The sequence below is a fragment of the Odocoileus virginianus genome, chromosome 22 (assembly GCF_023699985.2).
Source record: "Odocoileus virginianus isolate 20LAN1187 ecotype Illinois chromosome 22, Ovbor_1.2, whole genome shotgun sequence".
In the NCBI taxonomy this organism is placed as follows: domain Eukaryota; kingdom Metazoa; phylum Chordata; class Mammalia; order Artiodactyla; family Cervidae; genus Odocoileus; species Odocoileus virginianus.
Window position 1 is genome coordinate 47,360,333 of NC_069695.1, and position 22,734 is coordinate 47,383,066.

The 22,734-nt window shown below is 39.5% G+C and overlaps 1 long non-coding RNA gene across 1 annotated transcript; it reads right to left on the reverse strand.

Moving 5' to 3' along the window:
* Window positions 1–341: 341 nt before the first annotated feature.
* LOC110139108 (uncharacterized) lies at window positions 342–8,933 on the reverse strand. Its single transcript, XR_002314404.2, has 3 exons — window positions 8,797–8,933; window positions 2,814–2,935; window positions 342–515 (listed from the first exon to the last, which is right to left on the reverse strand). It is a non-coding gene; the product is annotated as an uncharacterized lncRNA (long non-coding RNA).
* Window positions 8,934–22,734: the final 13,801 nt, after the last annotated feature.

Sequence of the window (22,734 nt, forward strand, 5' to 3'; positions counted from 1 at the left end):
CTGTCCATGGGATTCTCCAGGCAAGAATACTGGAGTGGGTAGCCATTCCCTTTGCTAGGAGATCTTCCCAACCCAGAGATAGAATCTGGGTCTCCTTCATTGCAGGCAGATTCTTTAACATCTGAACCATCAGGAAGCCCTTACAGAGAACAGCTTAGAGAGAATAGCTTAGAGAGAATAGCTTAGTGAGAACAGCTCTGCAATCTATATTTATTCATAATATTCATCTCATCAGATGTAAACCTCTAATTTGTTGCAACTCCTTTTGGAGTTGAAGAAATTATATATTAGAGTGAAAACAGTAATAGGAAAAGCATAACTTAAATGATCACATGATAAATTTAGGCAATTTACACAAATAATATTGCCAACTAAACCAAAATTGTTTAAAAAATCACTATACCTATAGCTTGATTCCATGTTCTTTCAGAAAATGCCAAAAGATGGTTTTTCATCAAAGTCATATATAGATTCATATAAGTTCTTGCATTAGGAGTACAGTCACTCTCTTGAAACTGATGGAAAAGAAGTAATTTATAACATTTTTCTGTTGTTTTCTGGAGCATCTCTGCTGTTTGTGCTGAGGATTCCTGCACAGAAATCAGCTCTCTTTTTAGCAGGTCATTTGCCCAGCTCTGTGCCCTAGAGCAAGCATCCAATTCTTACATCACTTGAATGTGGCACATACCCTGTCATATTGTCTTTATTTCCCCCTTGAAATCAGAGTTGAGCTCTGGAATGAAAGGGACAGTGCATATGGCAAAGAATAACTTTTTTTCTCCTTTTTTTGAAACGTCCTTCAAAATGGTACTCTAAAGTGCTGCGGGAAATGTTAGCAAGTCTGGTCTCGCTTCTTTTCAGCAGAGGACGTGGGGCAGTGATGAGCATCCTTCTCTCTTTTGGTTCTGTGCCTTCGAGCGCTGGTGAAGAGGGGGTTTCAGGGTCACCGCCCCCCACGCCCCAGTGGACCCCCCCTCCAGCCTCACCCTGAGCGGGCTGTCCCCTCACAGCACCAGCTCCTGCTGCTGTGACCTCCATCGCTGACCTCATTGCCCCGGCTTCACCATGTTAATCACAACGCTTCTTTCACAGAAATGCTTATGCAGCTTTCAACAAAACCCTCCTGATGTGTGTGTGTGTGTGTGTGTGTGTGGACAGGGGAGATGATGTTCATGATCCAGAGACTAAGAAACAAATACTAAATTAAATCTGCTCCTAGAGTAATTCTTCATACTCTATTTAACATGCAAGTGCCAAAAACACATTTATCATATTCATTGACATGGCATCCAGAAAAATAGACTCAGGGAACAATTTTCTTTTTTAATGTTGAAATTTGCTTTGATATTTCGGGGCAGGGCTTTTTAAATGTTCTTTTTTATTTTGTAAGAGTTGCAAATATGAAATATCCTCTTTTGTCCATATGCAACTGTACAGTTCAGTGGCAGTAAGTATATTCACATTCTAGTGCAAATTTCACCATCATCCATCTTCTGAATTTTTCACCTTCCTAAACTGTGACTCTGTTCCCATTAAACACTAATTCCCCAAGGCCTCTCCTCACCTCCCCATTCCCCAGCCCTTGGCATCTACCAATGAATTTTCTGACTCTATGAATTTGACACAGTTTTTAAAAAATAGACTCTCTACATTATGCAACTCTATTTTTTTATGATCCTTCTGTTTTTTTCATTCTTCAGCTTCTGTTAAATGAACCATCAATGCCTTCTATAATATAACTGTGTTCCCCCTGCATGCATCTGTCATTGGTTTGTTTAGTCGCCAAGTCTTGCCTGACTCTTCCTGACGCCGTGGAGTGTAGTCTGCCAGGCTCCTCTGTCCATGGGATTCTCCAGGCAAGAATACTCAAGTGGGTTGCCATGCCCTCCTCCAGGGGATCTTCCTGACCCTGGTATCGGACCCACATCTCTTATATCGCCTGCATTGACAAGCAGGTTCTTTACCACTAGAGCCACCTAGGGAACCCCCTTATGATGTTTAGCCATGTCTAAGTGGCATGTCCATCAAGAACACTGTCGTTATTTTCTAATCGAGGTTGTGGCTTGATAAGGAATGTGGTAGAAAACATGTAAGAATCGCCTGTGGAATTTCTGGAGTCAAATGTGAAACTAGTAAAAATGAGAGGCAGGCATTTTTTGTGAGATTCAGCATGAACCCATCACCTCGGATTATCCCAAATACTCAAAGGAGTACAAATGGCTTTACTAGAAGAACAGAGAGATTCAGGGATCCCTATAGTGACTCTCATTAAACACATTGAAGCACCGCCTGCTGAAAGTACTATTTCTCTTTTGAGAACAGTTCTTAAAACGAAACTCTTCTATTATCGTTTCTCCTCTTCTCTAAAAAAATGCACTTGCTATCTGCCTGCAGAATACGATTTGTGTCCCTTAACAAGAGCATGACCCTTTCAAATGATTCACACGTTCCATGAAGGTCTCATGTCATTGTCTATCTAACCAACCATTTATTTTTACTGAATGCAGACTTCCCATTACCACTGGCATTTGACTTCACTATCATTAGACTTGAGAGTTTTCCTGCACATGTCAGAACCTCGGAAATCATGTCTACACATAAAATATTGTTTCATTTGTTTTCTTCTGCCTTTTGCATTTCATTAAGCATGACTATAATTCTATAACTTCTAGTATGTATCTCACATGAAAGTTGTCTCCTTGATCTTTTTTTTATGTTTCAATATTCTTTCTTTCTATTCTTACTTTTGTAATTACATGGCTTAAAATCCCCAACACCAGGGTTCCAGAAAGCTGTAGACTGATTACTCTTACCTGAAAAAGTGAAATCATTTTCCATCTCCTTAGGTGAATATAAATCAAATGCCGCTCCAGTTTTAAAGCTCTCTTGACTTTTTTCTTTCTCCCTTTTTTATGGCTCCCTTGTTGGAGGTCACCTTTTGAAATCAGAGGTTTCTTTTTTTAGAAATTCATTCTTTATCATTCAGATACTGACACAGTTTCACTCTTTTAATCTTTCTATCTGAATTCATCCTTATCAAGTATTTCTCTGAGTAACATTATAACTCTCTACAGTAACTTTCAAACCTGAATGTACATGAGAATCACGTAGGAATTTTTAGAAATATAGATTCCTGGACTATACCCTAGGATTGGATTAAGACATATTAAGAAAAAAAAACTCTGTGCATGACAACAAAGGAGACAGTCTTTCACAGTTCTAGGAGCTTGAATTTAGGAATTAAAACTGGAGAAAAAAGCTGGTTTTCAGAGTATTATTGACTTGGAAACTAACATAAAATAAGATGCACTATTCAATAACCATCACTAGTGATAACTATCATATTTAGGACAATGCCCTTGCTCACTCCCCCAGCCTCTGCTGGAACAAGAACATTGCCAGGCCGATAACTGACATCCCTCACACTCAGCCCTGCCCGTGGTATATGAGCCCTGCAGGTTCCAGGCAGGCGAGAACCATCTCTGGGAACTTCCTCGTCTTTCATTCTGCCCTTGACTTGGGAGGGCTCCTCAGATGCCTGGTAAGCCTCTCTGTTGAACCACTGTTAGAATCTACATTCTAGTGCTGACATTGAGATTTTATGTTCCTTCCAATTTTCAGTTCATTCTCTTGAAAACTTACATTAAATGATAAAAACCCCACTGCCTGAATTTAATTTGCAAAGGGTTATCTCAAACCCATGTGCTCCATGTTTGAAAATTTTCAGTTTCAACTTTGGTCTGCATTCCGAGTTTCTTGTCTAACATATACCTTCGATTTAGCCATGCCACTCTCCATCCTCAGTCTTTATCTCTAATAATAACTGCTAGTAGTTACTACATTCTTGTCTGTAAAAAACGACCTGTCTGCCTAGGCTTAGAAAAATATGCCTTGAGTGCCTGTCATCATTTTCAATGTTTATTTGAGACACCAGCTGTTTTGAATTGGACCACAGTGAACACTGCCTGAATTGCTCTTAGTTTAGGTGAATGCTCAGGCTTATTCCTTAACCACTGGGGAAATCTGTTGTGAGATAGTCTTTGGCAAGAAATCCTGCCCATGGCCAGAGGTGAAGGTATTGCTATCTCTCACCAGTTTCCCATAAAAATAAACTATGATGCATCACTGAAAACTATATGAATATAGTTTATTCATATATTAATATATTAACATGAATATTAATATATTCATGTTAATATATAGAATATATTAAGTGTTCTTCAGTCACTAAGTTGTGTCCAAATCTTTGTGATCCCGTGGACTATAGCACACCAGGCTCCTCTGTCCTTTACTATCTCGTGGGGTTGCTTAAATTCATGTTCATTGAGTCAGTGATGTTATCTAACCACCTCATCTTCTGCTGTCCCCTTCCCCTCCTGCTCTCAATCTTTCCCAACATCAGGGTCTTTTCCAATGAGTCAGCTCTTCGCAAAAGAGGTGGCCAAAGTATTGGAGCTTCAACGTCAGCATCAGTCCTTCCAATGAATATTCAGCATTAATTTCCTCAATGCAATATATATTATTGGCTTTACGTGCTGTCATAACCTTATAAGCATCTCATCCCTGATGCTTCTGTTAAGTCGCTTCAGTTGTGTCCGACTCTGTGTGACCCCATAGATGGCAGTCCACCAGGCTCCCCTGTCCACGGAATTCTCTAGGCAAGAATACTGGAGTGGGTTGCCATTTCCTTCTCCTATCTCATCCCCATGTGCTCCCAATTGAGTAGTTATTTAAATCTAGATTATGAAATGACATGTCTGATGCTTTGCAACTCCATGGACGGTAGCCCACCAGGTTCCTCTGTCCATGGGATTCTCCAGGCAAGAATACTAGAATGGGTAACCATTCCCTGCTCCAGGGACTCTGCCCAACCCAGGGATCAAACTCAGATCTTCTGCACTGCAGACAGATTCTTTACCATCGGAGCCACCAGGGCAGCCTCAGATTAAGAAATGAATTAGGGGGTGCAAACTGAGTGATCAGATCAATAGTAACACAGACAAATCAGTTATATACGAAACACACCTCCAGGAGACAGAAAAGTGTAATCCCCCAATTTTTTTAGTTACAGATGTAAATGGCAACAATTTGTTGCCTCTTGAAGTTACTCACAATGCTTTTGCTTAGTTGTCTTGTACACATCCTCATTTTTAATGGGCAAAGTTTGCAGCAATTAAGCACTGTGATAATGTAGGGTTTTAGCCGTGAATAGCCTTTTAAGGGGTTGTATGACTGCACAGCTAATGACTTCAGTATCTTGATTGCAGTGTACTTCACATGCACATGTTCAGTTTTCATCTGGAATTTTAAAAGAACTCTGAGTTTAAGCAATTACATCCCTCATAAAGGAATTTTAAATGCTTTTTTGGGGGGTAAATCTGTGAAGGCAAATTGGCTTGCTGCTCAGCAACAAAGATTTAATACTTAATGAAATAACAGATGGCAGGCAATCATTTCAAAGGAGAAGGTCATGACTAACAGCATAAAGATACTTGATTGCATGGATCTGAGCCTTTGATACTGCCATGACGAGCACCAATCACCCTGGAATCTTCATAAAATATATTTCCTGTTCAGGTTCTGTGTTGTATTATAAAGCTAATGGGAACTGTGCAAGTAAACAGAATTTATATGGAAGTAAAACACTTTTAAAACCATGCCCCAGAGATACAGTAAAATATAGACCAAGGATGTATGTATTAGATGAGCAAGATTTTCTTATATGAATAAAGGTCAAAGTTTGAGTGCTTCTCTGGTACCTCAGATAGTAAAAAATCTGCCTGCAACTCAGGAGACATGGGTTTGATCCCTGGGACAGGAAGATGCCCTGAAGAAGGAAATGGCTACCCACTCCAGTATTCTTGCCGGGAGAATCCCATGGACAGAGGAGCCTGGTGGGCTACAGTCCACGGGGTCACAAAGAGTTGGACACGACTGAGAAAATTTCACTTCACTTTGAGTGCTAGGGTCACTGTTCTCAGGGAAGGATTTCCTGGCCCCAACATGAGATGCTAGTCCTTGTTATGACACAGAGGAATGTGTGCGAAGGACAACATTTTTGCTCACTGCCTCTGAGGGTCTATACTGTATGCTCGCTAAGCTGGCCTCTTGGAGAGCTAAGAAGAAGCCTGAGGGCTGGGAATTGTGCTGTCATTTCTCAGGGTCTTGGATGCGGTGCTACCGGAGCTCTGCTGTGGCTCCAGCCAGCGCTCTTGAATGCATGTGTATAACTTCGCTAGACGTCCTTTCTGTATCCAAGTAACTGGAGGAAGGAGGGATCAGACAATCATGTATCCTGCTAAACTGCAGAAGCCAAGTCTCACCCTGAAGGCAGTAAACTAATTTAAAAGATGTAGGACCTTAAAAGTTAGAATCAGATATTAAAATTACAGAACATCAGGGGCTCAAGAGAAATCTGGGAATCCTAACCTGAGCTCCAAAGCAACACAATTATTGTCATGAAAGGGCTGTGTTTTATTGGAGACAGAAGAGAAATGATTCTTTAAGCACCCGGGCTGATTTTATCAATTATTTTCTAGAAGTCACAGAATGAAAAGTTGGTACCATTTCGATTTAAGAGCAAAGCTGGATATAGTTACTTGCATACAAATATGTCAAAAAAGTTCCTCAAAATTAAACTAGCAGCCAGCCGACTCAGTTTGAAGAGGCACATATTGCTAAGGAAGCTCACGACCAGGGACATAGGAAACAAGATATTTTATCCATCATGGCCTTGTTTGAGCCCAAGTTTTTGGCCTAACACAAAGTATAATACAAAGAAGATAATGGACAAAAATCTAAATATTGCCATTCAAGTCTCTGTCAAAGGCAACTAATTAAAAATACTTTATTGAAAAAGGGATGTTTCAGGTTACTAAGCTCCTGAAATTCTTAAGACTTATTCTTCATCTTAGTATTTTCAGACACTAGTTACCTTCCTTTCGCTATTCTGCTTTTCCCGTCGATTGCTCTGTACCCGGTATTATGTTACAGAGTGGATCTTCTGTTCCTTTCATTGAGCAGCTTGATGTTAAAAATTTATTGAGCTTCCTTGGTGGCTCAGATGATAAAGATCTGCCTGCCAAGCAGGAGACCCTGGTTCAATACCTGGGTTGGGAAGATCCCCTGGAGAAGGCAATGACAACCCACTCCTGCATTCTTATCTGGAGAATTCCATGGACAGAGGAGCCTGGCAGGCTATAGTCCGTGGGGTCACAAAGAGACGGACATGGCTAAACTACTAATACACATACATATAAAGACAGGCTAAAAAGCTAATTATTCTTTGAAGATTAAAATAGTTTAAAATCTTATAGAAGACACTTTCATTTCAGTAACAGTGACTAAAGCTGAGGAAAGTCTTGCCTATCAAGTGCTGGGATTCAAATGTTTTCCATTTTGTCAATTCATAATGTCAGCCTGTGTTTATTCATAGGGCTCTTTGCTCAGTTTCAATGAGCAAACAAAGAATCAAAATGATTCTTTACAAGTAATTGAGAAAGTAGATATATATTTTTCCTTTTTTTTTAATTTAATAAATGAGTCTGCAAATAGTGACAATAATTCCCAAAAGCATTCAGACAAGTCTCTTTACAGTTGGATTCTGTCTATGTATTCCAGTGTTAACAACCCTGGGTCAGCTTGGATCTTCCCAGGATTCACTGTTTTTAGAATTCCATGAGTTCCTTTTCTAAATCTCATTCTGAGTGATCAATGGTTGAGTGTTCTGTGTATTATTTCAGCATATTCCTGGCTCTTTTTATGCAGGATATGATATTTAATGAGAGATCAATATTCGTAGGGTACATTTTCTTTCTCTTCCATCATTTTGGAGTCTGGGTATCTAGCAAATCACTAATATCATCATTACTACCACCTCCATCATACTCGACCAACATGAATCTCCTGAGAACCCATTTCATGCTCAGCGCTGTGAGAATTGCTTTCAAACAAACACACAAATGAAAACGGGAAAATGCTATTATATTCTTGGGAGGAGAGTGATTGACAAGACAAAGAACATTAGGGTGTAGAGCAAATTGGGCGTTGTAGAGTCAGGGGATTTTTTAATTTTTGATCTGCCTCCAATAGGCTGGCTACTCAAACTCTCCAATTATTAGCTTATTGCTCAGCACTAAAGAATTGTGTAATGTATTTAGTATGCAGAATGGTGCTTAATATATTTTATACACATGGTATGGTCAGACAATAATCAATACTGATGCAAATATATAATGTAAAGATCACTGAATGGGGGGGGAGGAAACACGGCTCCTATATCTGAATCTAGCACTTATAAGCTTTCTGACTGTGATCATGGACCAGTCACCCAGCTTCTCGGATTCCCGGTATCACATCTATAAAATTGGAAGGGTGAACAGTTTGTTGACTGCTGATGTCCCTTCCAGTTCTATTCGTTCATGACTTTATGCATATTCCATGCTGCTAAATGATAATCTCATGGACATTAAAGACTTTCAGGTGGCTGTGTGTAAGTGTGATAATCTCTTTTGAGTGTGGATTTACCTCCAGAATAATGCACATATGAGGCTTCCCAGGGGGCTCAGTGATAAAGAATCCACCTGCCAATGCAGGAGACTCAGGAGATGAGATGCAGTCCCTTCCCTGGGTCAGGAAGATCGCTGGAGGAGGAAATAGCAACCCACTCACTCCAGTATTCTTGCCTGGAAAATTCCATGGACAGAAGAGCCTGGTAGGCTATAGTCCATGGATCACAAAGAGTCAGACACAACTGAGCAACTGAGCACATATACACACATAGACACACACACTCACACTGCACATGTGAACACCTGCACAGGTGTTGCATTCAATTTCAGACAGTCCATCTCTCCGGGAAAGATTTCCTGGTCCACCTGCAACCATGGTTCCCCAGGGAGACGTCCTGTTCTCTGTGTCAGGCGTCCAGAGGTGATGGCTCTTTGAGAATCTGCATGTTGCGTTGTCAATCGCTATGTCACATTCAACTCTTTGTGACCTCATAGTTGCAGCAAACCAGGCTTCCCTGCCCTTCACTATCTCCCAGAGTTTGCCTAAATTCATGTCCATTGAATCAGTGATGCCCTCCAAGCATCCTCTGTCGCCGAAAGGAGAAGCGAGAATCTGCATAGGTCTTTTCAAAATCGGTGCTGAGGCAGCCACTCTCCCCTAGCTGTAATTCCTTTTTTCAGGACAGAGACACAACGTGCTTTGTCTTTTTTCTCCTTCATATTGCTCTGATGTACTCCAACGCATACCTGTCCACCACTGCATTCCACACTGAAATAGGACAAGTGACTCCTTCACTTCTCCCTCCCTGATGGAAGGCCTTATCTGTTTCCTTTATTTTGATGTGATTAATAACAGCTGAGGAAGCATGAGATGCAAATAACTGCAGAGTGAAACTGAAAAGCCTGAGTTGTTAATTTCTTGACATTGATTTATGTTGCGCCCAACAAGAGGGTCACTGGAAGTCTGGATTCACTGTGTTTCTATTGAGGATGGTGCTCACCAGACCTTCCATATTCATTTCCTTCCCTGACTTTCTCTGGATTAGGCTAACTTTTCTATGATTTAGTTACAAAGGACTGACAGGAAAATCTTTGATTAAAAAGATTTAGTGTGTGAAAGATGTGAGTGGTTTTTGGTTGTTGTTTTTTAATTAATAGCTATTTTGGGGGGGGAGCAATGAAAAAATTGTTTTTTAGTATTCATTTTTGAAAATGTTTCTATTTCTAGGATGTGTAGTCTGGACTCATAGAATATTGATATCCTTTTTATTACCTGTTTAATTAGTTGTTTATTTACTACTACTAAAACCATTATTGATAATGAGCATATATTAATACATACAGAGCTTGGGGGTAAGCATTTTATTCATGTTCTTTCTTTTAATTTTCACAACATCCTTGTTGGTCGCTATTATTATTTCACTTTGTAGCCTTGTTAAAGGAGATGGAGAAAGCTTAGATAATGGGAAAGGATCATAAAGCAGCAAGAGATGAACTTGATGTGGAATCCATCCCTGTCTCCTCAAATGCCCTGCTCTTAATCACCGGAAACAGTCAGGAGCAGCCAAGAGAGCAGGACACAGCACAGCAGGACAGTTGTTTGCATAAGCTTGACCTCTATGTGCCCTTTTCTTTCTTCCTTTCTTTCATTTTTTGAGCTGCAAATTGACTTTATTCAGAAAATAGAATTTTGAAAATGACATTTTAACTGCCTCCTCCATTTAGGATTTTTTTTTAGTAAGTAATCTGTCCCCTCTAAATCAAGTAAAACTTAAATACCTTTTGGAAAAAACTAAACATAGATCATCATAAAATGAGCATTAAAACAGCATAAGTTCAATGAAAAGAAATGACTATTACTCAGCGTATCCAGTCTTCATTTGTGTTTATTTTTACAACACCCCTTTTGGTTTACGTTTGAGGTTGGGTTTTCTCTTTTTGTTTTCATGATCAAATTTGAAAAGAACATTTTGCTTAGACTGACCAATTACTGAGTGTTGGGATGTTTGCAGATCAAACAATTCACATTAGACTATAGTTTGCATGATAGGAAATCAAAAATGCTCTGTAGAGATTTGTCTGATGCGATGTTTCTGGTGATATTTTCCACCAGCTTATCTAAGAATCAGTGTTTCCTTTAGATAGAAACAATTTCTTATAAACTGAATAGCTTCCAAAAAGAAAATATTGCATCTATATGAAATAAATAGATTCAGTGGACTAATAAGTATCATATTAGAGATGCTTCTAAGAATCGTTGACATTTTTCTTTCGCTTAGAACGGCAGCCTCATTAGACATTAATATGAAAACATGAGGCAGATACTGATGCCAGCAATAATAAAGCTGGTATGGCTTTCAGTTAAACATCCATGACTAGCTTCATTAAACATATTTCATTGTACTCTCAGGTTTTTAAATATGTCTCCGAGCACATTTCAAAATTTTTGAAAGCTATTGCAAGCTAATTTGCTTCATAGAAAGCATAATTTCCATGCATATTAAGAATGATGCTGCATTTTCAGTAACTTAATTTGTATTGATCAAGGGCTTCCTTACAATGGGAATCTCACAGTTTTCAGTTCAGTTTCCCATATTCACGAAGATGATAATTTGAAGTCAATTTTTCAAACATTCACTTTAAATGAAAGTCTCTTAACTGCATAAACAGATTAGAAATTTTTATAAGAAGATTTATAAGAAGAGTTGTTGAACTTAGTGGGGGAAATTTTAAAACAAAAGCCTTTCTCCCTCAATGTACCCATTAAGAAAAAGAGTGATTATATGAAATATGATAATAAAATGTAAAATGCCTAAAAAGTCTTTAAGAAAAATCCCATGTGTTCTAGAAAGATGAGAGAGAGAAAACATTCTTACTGAAGTTATATTTGGATTCAATCATACCAATCAGCTTAGACTGGGTGAATCTGCATATTTGTAGAGATTCTACAGAAAAATCAGAGCATGGATTTTGAATTAAACATTTTACCTTCTGATCCATTTCATTTACAGTCCTTAAAAGTGCATAGCTTCAGAGGAGGGAGGAGCAGAAAGATAAGAGTCCTGCTGAGCAGAAGGATTGAGAGCCTATCAGAAGCATTGCTGACCTACCCCTTTCAGCTTACTGTGAGCTGGGCACTGCTGTGAGCAATTGTGTTCTTTATCTTCTCTCCCTAAATCCACAGGAGGTTCTAGAAAACAGAACAACTAAAGTCTTTAGAGTCACAAAGGTTTTATGGAAGATCAAATATAGTCAATTTCAATCGTGATTTAAGCAATTTCAAATGAATCCCCTTCTCCCACAACTGGTATTGTTTGTTTACCCAATGAATGTGATTATCATCTGTCTCATCGTCAGTAACACTGAATTCACTGCCTGAGCCTTGGAGCCATAACCCGGCAAGTGTGTGGAAAAGTAATCTGAGGAAACAATCAGATTATATGACTCTAGCTTCAGGATCATGGTAGGTAAACAGAATTAGATGCTTTCATTTATCCAGCACCTACATTTTATACCAACATATCTCTCTGAGTTTTGTAACAAAGTATAAACAAGTGAGCCACCCTTGTATCATTCCATGGCAAACAGACATGCAAAGAAAGAAACAAAAACCAGAGTCTCTCTGAAATATGGAAAGCATTTGTATGCCATTTTTAGGACAAGATGGAGAGTATTTTATGAGTTTAGGCTATGGAATGAGAGATTCTTAGAAAATTAGTCCTCCATTTCAATGGTTTCTAAATCAATGATTTCTATTTTTTTTCCTGCATTTTGACAAAGGCAATTTCTGTAAAACAAACTCTTTTAAAAACAACACACAACAGCATTATAATTATAATTAGCTATTTCACTTTACTAAAAAATTAAGTCAATTTAACTGTTTACCAAACAGTTTGTATGTTTTAATTTCAGTCATTTAAATATAATTTAAAAAGGAGGTAAGCAAGAACATTGAAATAGTCCTGAATGGGAAGAAATGAATGGCAATTTTAACTCCAACAAGTCCCCAAGAAATCAGTTTTCACAGTGTTATTTTTTGACCTATATCAGTTCAGTTCAGTTCAGTCACTCAGTCGTATCCGACTCTTTGCAACCCCATGAATCGCAGCATGCCAGGCCTCCCTGTCCATCACAAACTCCTGGAGTTTACTCAAACTCATGTCCATCGAGTCGGTGATGCCATCCAGCCATCTCATCCTCTGTCGTCCCCTTCTCCTCCTGCCCCCAATCCCTGCCAGCATCAGGGTCTTTTCCAATGAGTCAACTCTTCGCATGAGGTGGCCAAAGTACTGGAGTTTCAGCTTCAGCATCAGTCCTTCCAATGAACACCCAGGATTGATCACCTTTAAGATGGACTGGTTGGATCTCCTTGCAGTCCAAGGGACTCTGTAGTTATTAAATTTTTGTTTTTCTATTGTTATCTGTACAGGTTTCCAAAGTGGTCTTCCCCACTGAATAGTATAATTACCCATATATGAGTAAATGTGATTCATTATTTAGCATGGATTTTTACAGAGTAACAGATTTTATTCCTAGATATCTCTGAGGACTCTGCTTATAAGCTCTGAGCTCATTTATTAAAAATATGGCAGGAAACTGGCAGGTAAATTCTTAAAATTGTATGGCAATGCCTGTCCTTAGTCTCTCTGGGTTCATATTTTGCAAATAAAGCCAACACCAAGAGTGAGAGGAACGTGGCTTTCCAAATATAGCGTTTGTGAAGAAGACTGATTTACACTATTTGGGCAGTCCTTTCTTATTTTCACCACAATAAACTCTTGAAAAGTGGGATAGGTATTTTCTAACACCATCCAACCAAGCCTGAATGACTGACTTCCTTCCGTGTATTTACTGCCAAAGCAGACATGTTCACTATACAAGGTGCTTTCAGAATCCTCTCTGCTCTGCTCTGTATGAGAATAGGAAGACCAGTTCTAGCCACTGCCCTGGGTGACTATGGGCAGAACAGTTTCCATGTGCTTTAGTTTCTCATTAGTAAAAGCGGTAAGGAAGATATCTTTAAATCACTAGCTCATTTTGAGATTTTTAACTAGACAGGTTTGAAAATCAGAAACTTCTCTTTTATTTATCTTGGGCTTTCCAAGTGGCTCAGAATCTGTTTGCCAATGCAGGATACCCAGGTTCAATCCCTGGGTTCAAGAAGGTTTTCCTGGAGGAGGAAATGGCAACCCATGCCAGTATTCTTGCCTGGGAAATCCCATGGACAGAGGAGCCTGGCAGGCTATAGTCCATGGGATCGCAAGAGTTGGTGGTACAAGTTAGCAACTAAATAACAACAGCAACTATTCTATCTTATTCACAACTTTGTGTTGACTTGAAGAGGATAAAGAAAACCATGAAGGACTCATGGTAAAGAGGGCTTCAGTGGCCATCTCCTTTGCTTGATTTGTTGGTTGCTACCAAGGGAAGCAATAGCACTCAGGGTTTGTAGCCACCAATGGATTAAAATCAGTTCCTTGATTTGGCCCTCACTGTCTCCAAGATTCACTGCCCAGATTAGAGTCTGATGTAAAAATGAGTCACTGTATAGCATTCAGAGGCTAATATGGATGTTAGAAGCCATAAATATACAAAGCACTGATAGAGGAATATATATACACACACACAACATACTGTATTTCCTTTATACATTTAAGTTAATTAATTGATAGCAATTAAAAGACATGAAAAAAGAAGGATATAGGCCTGGGGTAAAAATGTATATCATTTTACAATAATCCTCCAAATTCAAGATTAATTTCTTATGTAATTATTTACATATTTCAGAAATCAAACTATATAAAAGTCCTGGTAAATTATAAACTTCATTTTGCCAGTCTATACTCTCCCTATGAATATTGTGTCTAAATTTGAAAGGTGAAGTACAGGAAGGGAGAAGAGGCAAGACGCTGTCGTACTAACAGACAGAGTGGAGGACAGAAAGATGGAGGGGACTCTGAAGGCAGGAGTGAGAGCAAGACGGATGTATTTGGAACTTTCACTGTTAAGAGAGTGAAAGCAATGAGAAAGAAACAGGTGGTGGAGACAAGAGGGCAAGAAGTAATGAATCTTAGTAAATTATCCAATGTGCTAAAGGCAAAGTAAATAAGCTTGAGCTCTGACTCATAAGAACCTGTTATTTAAGTATTTCCTTCTACTTGAATTTTCCCACAGGGTCAATTTATTAGATATTTTATTTCAGTTTTGAATCCAGTCATTTACTTATCCAATTATGCTAGTCATCTAATCATGATGACTAATGATGACCATCTAATTATGATGCTTGTAATGTAGTTATTCTAATCATGATGCTGCTTACGTCTTTCCCTACTTCTCCAAAGAGAGTTGGACCATAAAGAAAGCTGAGTGCTAAAGAATTGATGTTTTCCAATTGTGGTGCTGGAAAAGACTGTTGAGAGTCCCTTTGGGCTGCAAGGAGGTCCAACCAGTCAATCCTAAAGGAAATCAACCTTGACTATTCATTGTAATATTACAATATTCATTACAATATTACAATATTATATTACAATGAATATTGTAATTACAATACAATTGTATTACAATTGCAGTTTTATCACAATTGTATTACAATGAATATTACAGTATTCATTGTAAGGACTGATGATAAAGCTGAAGTTCCAATACTTTGGCCACCTGATTCGAAGAAGTGACTCACTGGAAAAGTCCCTGATGGTGGGAAAGATTGAGGGCAGGAGAAGGGGGTGGCAAAGAATGAGTTGTTTAGACAGTGTCACTGACCCAGTGGCCATGAATTTGAGCAAACTCTGGGAGCTAGTGAAGGACAGGGAAGCCTGGCATGATGCAGTCCATGGGATCACAAAGAGTCAGACACAACAGAGCAACAACTTTTTCAATAAATATTCAGAGATAAAGGTATTACATTCTTAACCAAATGTTCTTCAGTTATTTCCTTGATTAATCTAAGTACAAATTTAAAACATATATAATGGTTGTCAGCTTGACATTATATAAAAACAAAGATGTAGCAGATTCAGTAGGTATAAGAATAAATGTTTGAGTGAGTGATTTGATAAAGAACATCTACATGATGTCAATAAATACAGCAAAAACAAACAGTAAGAATCTTTAGATTAACTGTTCACACTTTACTGTGACTTTGTATAAACATCTTATTAAAGAATTATGGAATGAAATACCAGCATTTGTCACCTGTCTGTGATTTGCTAGTCTCACTCAGGGTTTGGCAAACAGCTGCTGGCTAAATCTATCCTACTGTCCGTTTTCATAAATAAAGTTTTATTGGTATATAACCATGCTTATTTGCTTACTCATTGTTTGTGGATCCTTGTATGCTAATGTAGCAGAATTCAGTGGTTGAGACTACTTTCACAGCCTACAGAGCCTAAAGGATTTAGAGACAAGATGTTCTGTGTTTGGTTCCAGACCACTGCAAAAAAGCAAATACTGCAATAAAGCGAGTTGCACACATTTTTTGGTTTCCAAGAGCATGTAAAAGTTATGTTTATAATGTATTGTAGTCTATAAAGTGTGCAATAGCATTATGTCTAAAAAACCAATGCTCATATCTTATGTCTGAATAATACATCTTTTGCTAAAAAATGTTAACATCATGGGAGCCTTCACTGAGTCACAGTAGTAATATCAAAAGATCACTAATCAAAGATCACCAGAACCAATATAACAATGACAAAAAAAAATTTGACATAGTGTGAGAATTACCAAAATATGACACAGGGGTATGACGTGAGCAAATACAGTTGGAGAAATAAGAGCCAATTGACTTGCTTGATAATAGGGTTGCCACAAAGCTGCAAATTGAAAACACGGGAGGTCTGAGAAGTGTAGTCAAGTGAATACGATAGAACAAGGTATGCCTGCACGCCGTGTCTCTTTGCAGAAAAGGTTTGCTGCCTTCTGACAGCTTCTGAGCATGGGAGTGGCCTCTTTGTCCTGGCTGCTGCTCTGACTGATCCAGGCCAAAAAATATCCCAAGGGGTTTGGTGGTGGCATTTTAACCACATAACAACAACATTTATTGACAACTTTTGTGTATGCCTGCTAAGTTGCTTCTGTTGTGTCCAACTCTTTGGAGATACTGTGGACTGTAGCCTGCCAAGCTCTCTGTCCGTGGGATTTTTCAGGCAAGACTACTAGACCGAGTTGCCATGCCCTGCTCCAGGGGATATTTCTGACCCAGGAATCAAACCCACATCTGTTGTGGCTCCTGCATTGCAGGTGATTCTTTACCACTGAGCCACCAAGGAAGCCCTTGTTGACAGCTTAACTGTGAGCCAAAGTGGTCTAACATAAATAATAGCACCTAAATCTTGTAATAGCAAGACTATTATTACTACAATAACTATTGTAGAGATGAGGCAACTGGAGAGAATTTGTGGCTTAACTCTGCTTTCATCAGTGTGTTGAAGTCAGGAATGAGCCCTAAGCAATTTAATGCTTACCTGCCTCCTGAGAAATCTGTATGCAGGTCAAGAAGCAACAGTAAGAACTGAACATGGAACAACAGACTGGTTCCAAATAGGAAAAGGAGTACATCAAGGCTGTATATTGTCACCCTGCTTATTTAACTTATATGCACAGTACATCATGAGAAAAGTTGGACTGGATGAAGTACAAGCTGGAATCAAGATTGCCAGAAGAAATATCAATAACTTCAGATATGCAGATGGCACCAACCTTATGGCAGAAAGTGAAGAAGAACTAAAGAGCCTCTTAATGAAAGTGAAAGAGCAGAATGAAAAAGTTGGCTTAAAACTCAACATTCAGAAAATGACGATCCATCCTGTCCCCTCACTTCATGGAAAACATGGGAAACAATGAAAACAGTGAGAGGCTTTATTTTTTGGCTCCAAAATCACTGCAGATGGTGATTGCAGCCATGAAATTAAAAGACACTTGCTCCTTGGAAGAAAAGCTATGACCAACCTAGGCAGCATATTAAAAAGCAGAGACATTACCTTGCCAAGAAAGTTCCAACCATAGTCAAAGCTATGGTTTTTCCAGTGGTCATGTATGGATGTGAGAGGTGGACTATAAAGAAAGCTGAGCACCAAAGAATTGATGCTTTTGAACTGTGGTGTTGAAGAAGACTTGAGAGTCTCTTGGACAGCAGGAAGATCCAGCCAGTCCATCCTAAAGGAAATCAGTCCTGAGTATTCATTGGAAGGACTGATGCTGAAGCTGAAGCGCCAATACTTTGGCCACCTGATGCAAAGAATTGACTCACTGGCAAAGACCCTGATGCTGGGAAAGATTGAAGACGGGAGGAGAAGGGGATGACAGAGGATGAGATGGTTGGATGGCATCACCGACTCAATGGACATGAGTTTGAGTAAGCTCTGGGAGTTGGTGATGGACAGGGAGGCCTGGTGTGCTGCAGTCCATGGGGTCCCAAAGAGTCAGACAAGGTTGAGCAACTGAACTGAACTGAACTGAATTTAATGCTGAACTTTTTAAAAGATAACAGATGTTTGAGTAAAAAAATCTATTTTGTACCCTCATGTTTCCCTTACTTTGCGTCTTATGACACTTGGGAGCTGAGACTAGACAGCAGAGAAGACATAGGCAAGAGTGTTTGTGTGAGAGGGTTACATGGGGCGGACTTTAGGCTGCAGTGACAGGTGACTTAGAACAGTGTGAAGTTCATTCATCACTTCTAACAGCCCAAGAGGAGTGGTACAGGCTGCTGGGTGGCCCTTTTGCACACTGCCCTTCAGAGAATCAGAATTACTTTCATTCATGGCTTTGCCGTGTCCTGGGGACCGACGTGTCTGCATGGCAGAAGCGGAGTGACAGGGAAGCCTCTGATTCAGTGCACAGGTTTTTGAAGGGTTTGCGGGAGCATGCAGCTGCTCTCCCAGAGCTCAAACCTACAAGTGGGGACTTCCACTCACAGTCACTCTGTGTCCACCTGCCTGCAAAGGAGATCGGAATACTGAAGTTCCAGGTGTGTAGTCAGGCGACCAGCTACTATCCTATTTCTGTGGGAGAGAGATGGATTTGGAATTGACTAATGGCAATTTTCATAAGAGCAAAGGAGTAAAACTGTTATCCTTTTAAGGTGTTTCAGCAGCATAACTGGTCCATCTGACTGTTGGTTCAGTTGTTCTTGAGTGGGAAAACATTTATGACAGTTAATGAGGGGCAGAAAAAGCAAATGGACTCTTGAGTTTTCATTGAAAGAGGATCAGACTGTGGAGATCTTTCCCGGAGTCATCTCCCTAAGAACATTCTTGAATTAGCCATCGGCTGTTCTATTATGATTTTCAAAGCTCTATTATTCTAATCTTTTTTTCCATCTCTCTACGATCTCAATTTTTTTCAAAATACTTAGTAGTATTAGACCATAGTACTGTGATGCATACAATATGCACTTTTAGCAAGTTCTTATCAATATATTTATAGTCCTCATACCTGTTTACCAAAATTATATTAAATACTATTTATAGTTTATATTTCTTGAGTGTGTGTGTGCTCAATCGTATCCGACTCTTTGAGACCCCCTGGACTGTAGCCCACCAGGCTCCTCGGTCTATGGGATTTGCCAGACAAGAATACTGGAGTGGGTTGTCATTTCCTTCTCCAGGGGATCTTCCTGACCCAGGGATCGAACCTGCCTCTCTTGAGTTTATTGCATTGGCAGGTGGATTCTTTACCTCTACCAGCATCACCTGATGTGTCAGGAATTTTTAAGGTAGTGAATGGTGACTTTTATTCATATATTTGATCTAATTTTTATTGTACTATGTTTTAATTCTTACTGTGTATTTGTGAAATGGATTACTAGAACTCTTAAGTAGCTGGGAGCTGGAAAAGTGTGAAAAAGTTTCTCAGAGATCAAAACAGAAATGAGGTGAGTCATGAAGGGAAAATAAAACTAGCAACTAAATATATTTGCAGTATACACAAACACACATACATTCTCTAAGGGAAATTAAAAAGCTCTATGATAATGAATATCACAGAGTACAAGTGACTTTGCTTCTGAATTTCATTTTCCTCTGATTAAAGTGACATTTCCCTTTGCCTAAATAAGCTTAAGCTGAAACTATGTGAAGTCATCTAACTATAGATCTCTCCTCCAAAGCAGTTGAAGTTGCTTGATTATCTTGGTTTTCCAGTCATTGTGTGTGTGAGCATGCTCAGTCACATCTGACTCTTTGTGACCCTAAGGACTGTAGCCCACCAGGCTCCTCTGTCCATGGGATTTTCCAGGCAAGAGTACTGGAGTGGGTTGCCATTGCCTTCTCCAGGGGATCATCTCGATATTGCACGTCTCCAATTTACCTCTGTAGACTCTTGGAGAAGTCAGTGAAAATTAACGTGTGTTAACTGATACTCTTTCTTTTCCTCCTTTGATGTATTAGTATATAGATACTCACCATGTAGCATCTCTGAGACTTTTTTTTTTTAAATTGGGGTGACTCCAATGGTAAAAATCTGCCTGGAATGCGGGAGACCCAGGTTCAGTCCCTGGGTCAGGAAGATCCCCTGGAGAAGGAAATGGCAACCTCTCCAGTATTCTTGCCTGGAAAATCCCATGGACAGAGGAGCCTGGCGGGCTACAGTCCATAGGATCCCAAGAGTCAGACACAACTTAGCAACTAAACCACCACTACTGCAGCAGCTTTACAATGTTGTACAACAAAGTAAGCCAGCCATATATGTGTGTATACACACACACACACACACACACACACGTCCTCCTCTTCAGCCCTCCTGCCATCCCATCCCATCCCTCTCCATCCGCACAGAGCACCCAGACACGGAGCTGGGCTCTCTGTGCCCTGCGGCAGATTCCCATTAGCTATCTGTTTCACTCACGGCTGTACATATACATCTGACCCAATCTCCAAACTTAGCCCGCCCCCTTGCACCCCATCCGCATGCCCACACCTCTGCTCTCTAAGTCTGATCCCTTTGACTTCGGAAAGCAAGACTTCTGTTGGGAAAGCCCTGAGCCATGCCTCCCTGCAAAGCAACCTCTGCTTTTGTTTGTTCCCTTGTTTTCTGACAGTGGAAATTGTGAGCCATGTCTCCGGTTTCTGTGATGTCTGGAAACTATTCCTGGGCCAGGATCAGAGTTGACAAAGGCCTGCAACAGAGAAGGAGGCTCCCAGGTACACATGGAAGGACCAGCTTGCCCAGGATGTGAGGAGCCCTGGGGTGGAGACGTGGAGAGTTAAATCCCCCTGCCCAGGCTTCCTCACTGCCCAAGCGGGGAAGAGCAGGGTACAGAAGTCACGGGATTGTCTTAAGGGTGCAGTGAAATGATCCATGAAAAGAGCTTTGTGTTTGGCTCAGAATAAGCAATGTATCCATTCATCGTTGCTTTATAGAATTAGGTTGCTTCTTCCTGCTCCAGGTCTTAAAAAGTCAGTCCTAACTTGTATTTGTGTAAAGCAGCAACAATCATACTTGGTCTTCCGTGGTGGCTCAAACGGTAAAAGAATCCCTCTGCAATTCAGGAGACCTGGGTTTGATGCCTGAATCAGGAAGATCCCCTGGAGAAGGGAATGGCAGCCCATTCTGTTATTCTTGCCTGGAGAATCCCATGAACAGAGGAGCCTGGCAGGCTACAGACCATGGGGTCGCAAAGAGTTGGACACAACTGAGCTACTGACACTTTCACTTCTTTTCACAATCGTGCTTACTTCATAGGTTACTTCTAAGACTTAAATATTATTGCTATAACGTATTTCACCCTTGATAGGTTACAAATATTTTTATTCCCACCAGTCTTCACTGTTTTAATATTTTATTACTAGATTTTTGTTTTAAGTGCATTTGATTTCTGAAAAAAGAAAGCATACTTTTTTGGTTTTGCATTTCTGACTTCTGGGTATTATTATTGTTAGTGTGTGTTCTCAATACCTGCTAGAATTTCTTCAGCCCATCAGAAACTTCCCAAAGCAACTCCTAAAGGTCTCACTTCCTAAATACCATCATGTGGGGCATCAGGATTTCAAAATATGAATCTGGGGCATGCAGACATTCAGACCGTAGCAAAATCCTTACTCTGCTGCTGGAAGTATAAAGTCTTAGTTGCACTAATATACTAAAAAACATCTAACTTGATGCTTTTCTAAGTGTTTACATATTATAAGTTTTGACATCTGTTTCCTTCACATTTGTAGTTTTGTCATTTTAAAAATAAATTTTTTCATTTATTTATTTTTGGCTGTGCTGGGTCTTAGCTAGTTTGCACAGGCTATCTCTAGCTGCAGGGAGCAGGGACCACTCTCCATTAGCAGCGTGTAGGCATCTCATTGTGGTGGCTTTTCTTTGGGTGACGGGCTCTAGGCATGGGCTTCAGTAATTGTGGCACATGGGCTTGGTTGCTCCACAGCACAGGGAATCTTCCTGGACCAGGGCTGAGTCCCCTCCACTGGAAGGTGGATTCCTACCCACTGTGCCACCAGGCAAGTCCATTTCATCACTTTTAAAATGTACCCTTAGTATCTGAACCTCTTTTTATATTGTTTTGTATTTTTTTAAGGAAAATAGCAAAGAACCATCTGAATAAAACTAATATTAAACTGTTTCTGAAAATCAGATGAAGAAAAATGTGAGCCATGTAGGTCTCAAGAAGAGTTGGAACTTTTAAAAGTATCTATTTATTTCATTTTGGGACAAGAGAAGCAATGTTTGTAACAGAGAATCCATATGGTTGATGACAAAACACATAAGCAGGAAGTGGAGCCATCCTGTTGGATCAAACCCTTGCTATATCCGCCACTTACACTTCTTGGGGTTTTTGTTTATTCAATCATTAAATAATGGTTGCATTACTATTTCCCTCAAAAGTTCTTGTGCAAATTAAATAAATTAATATGAACAAGGTACTTAGAGTAGTGCATAGTAAGCACTCAGCAATGTTAACATATATCCATCATATCGACAATAAAATATAAAATAAGATAATGATATTTGGACATTGAGAAAAATGAAAACTATGATCTGAAATGAATACTTGAAGTGACAGAAATAAGTCAATGATATTGTTGGACTCATTTTGCTTTTTTAACACTTAACAGTGATTTTGTATCTTTCATTCCTTGCTCAGACAAGAAAATCAGTCTTCAGCTTAGTAGTTTCCTTCTCTTCTTAAATAAATATATTTGATGAAATTAAGTGATAAAAAAAACAAGTGAAATTCCACCTGAGTCTGGTGCTAAAATTATTTCTCTAAACAAAAAAATCC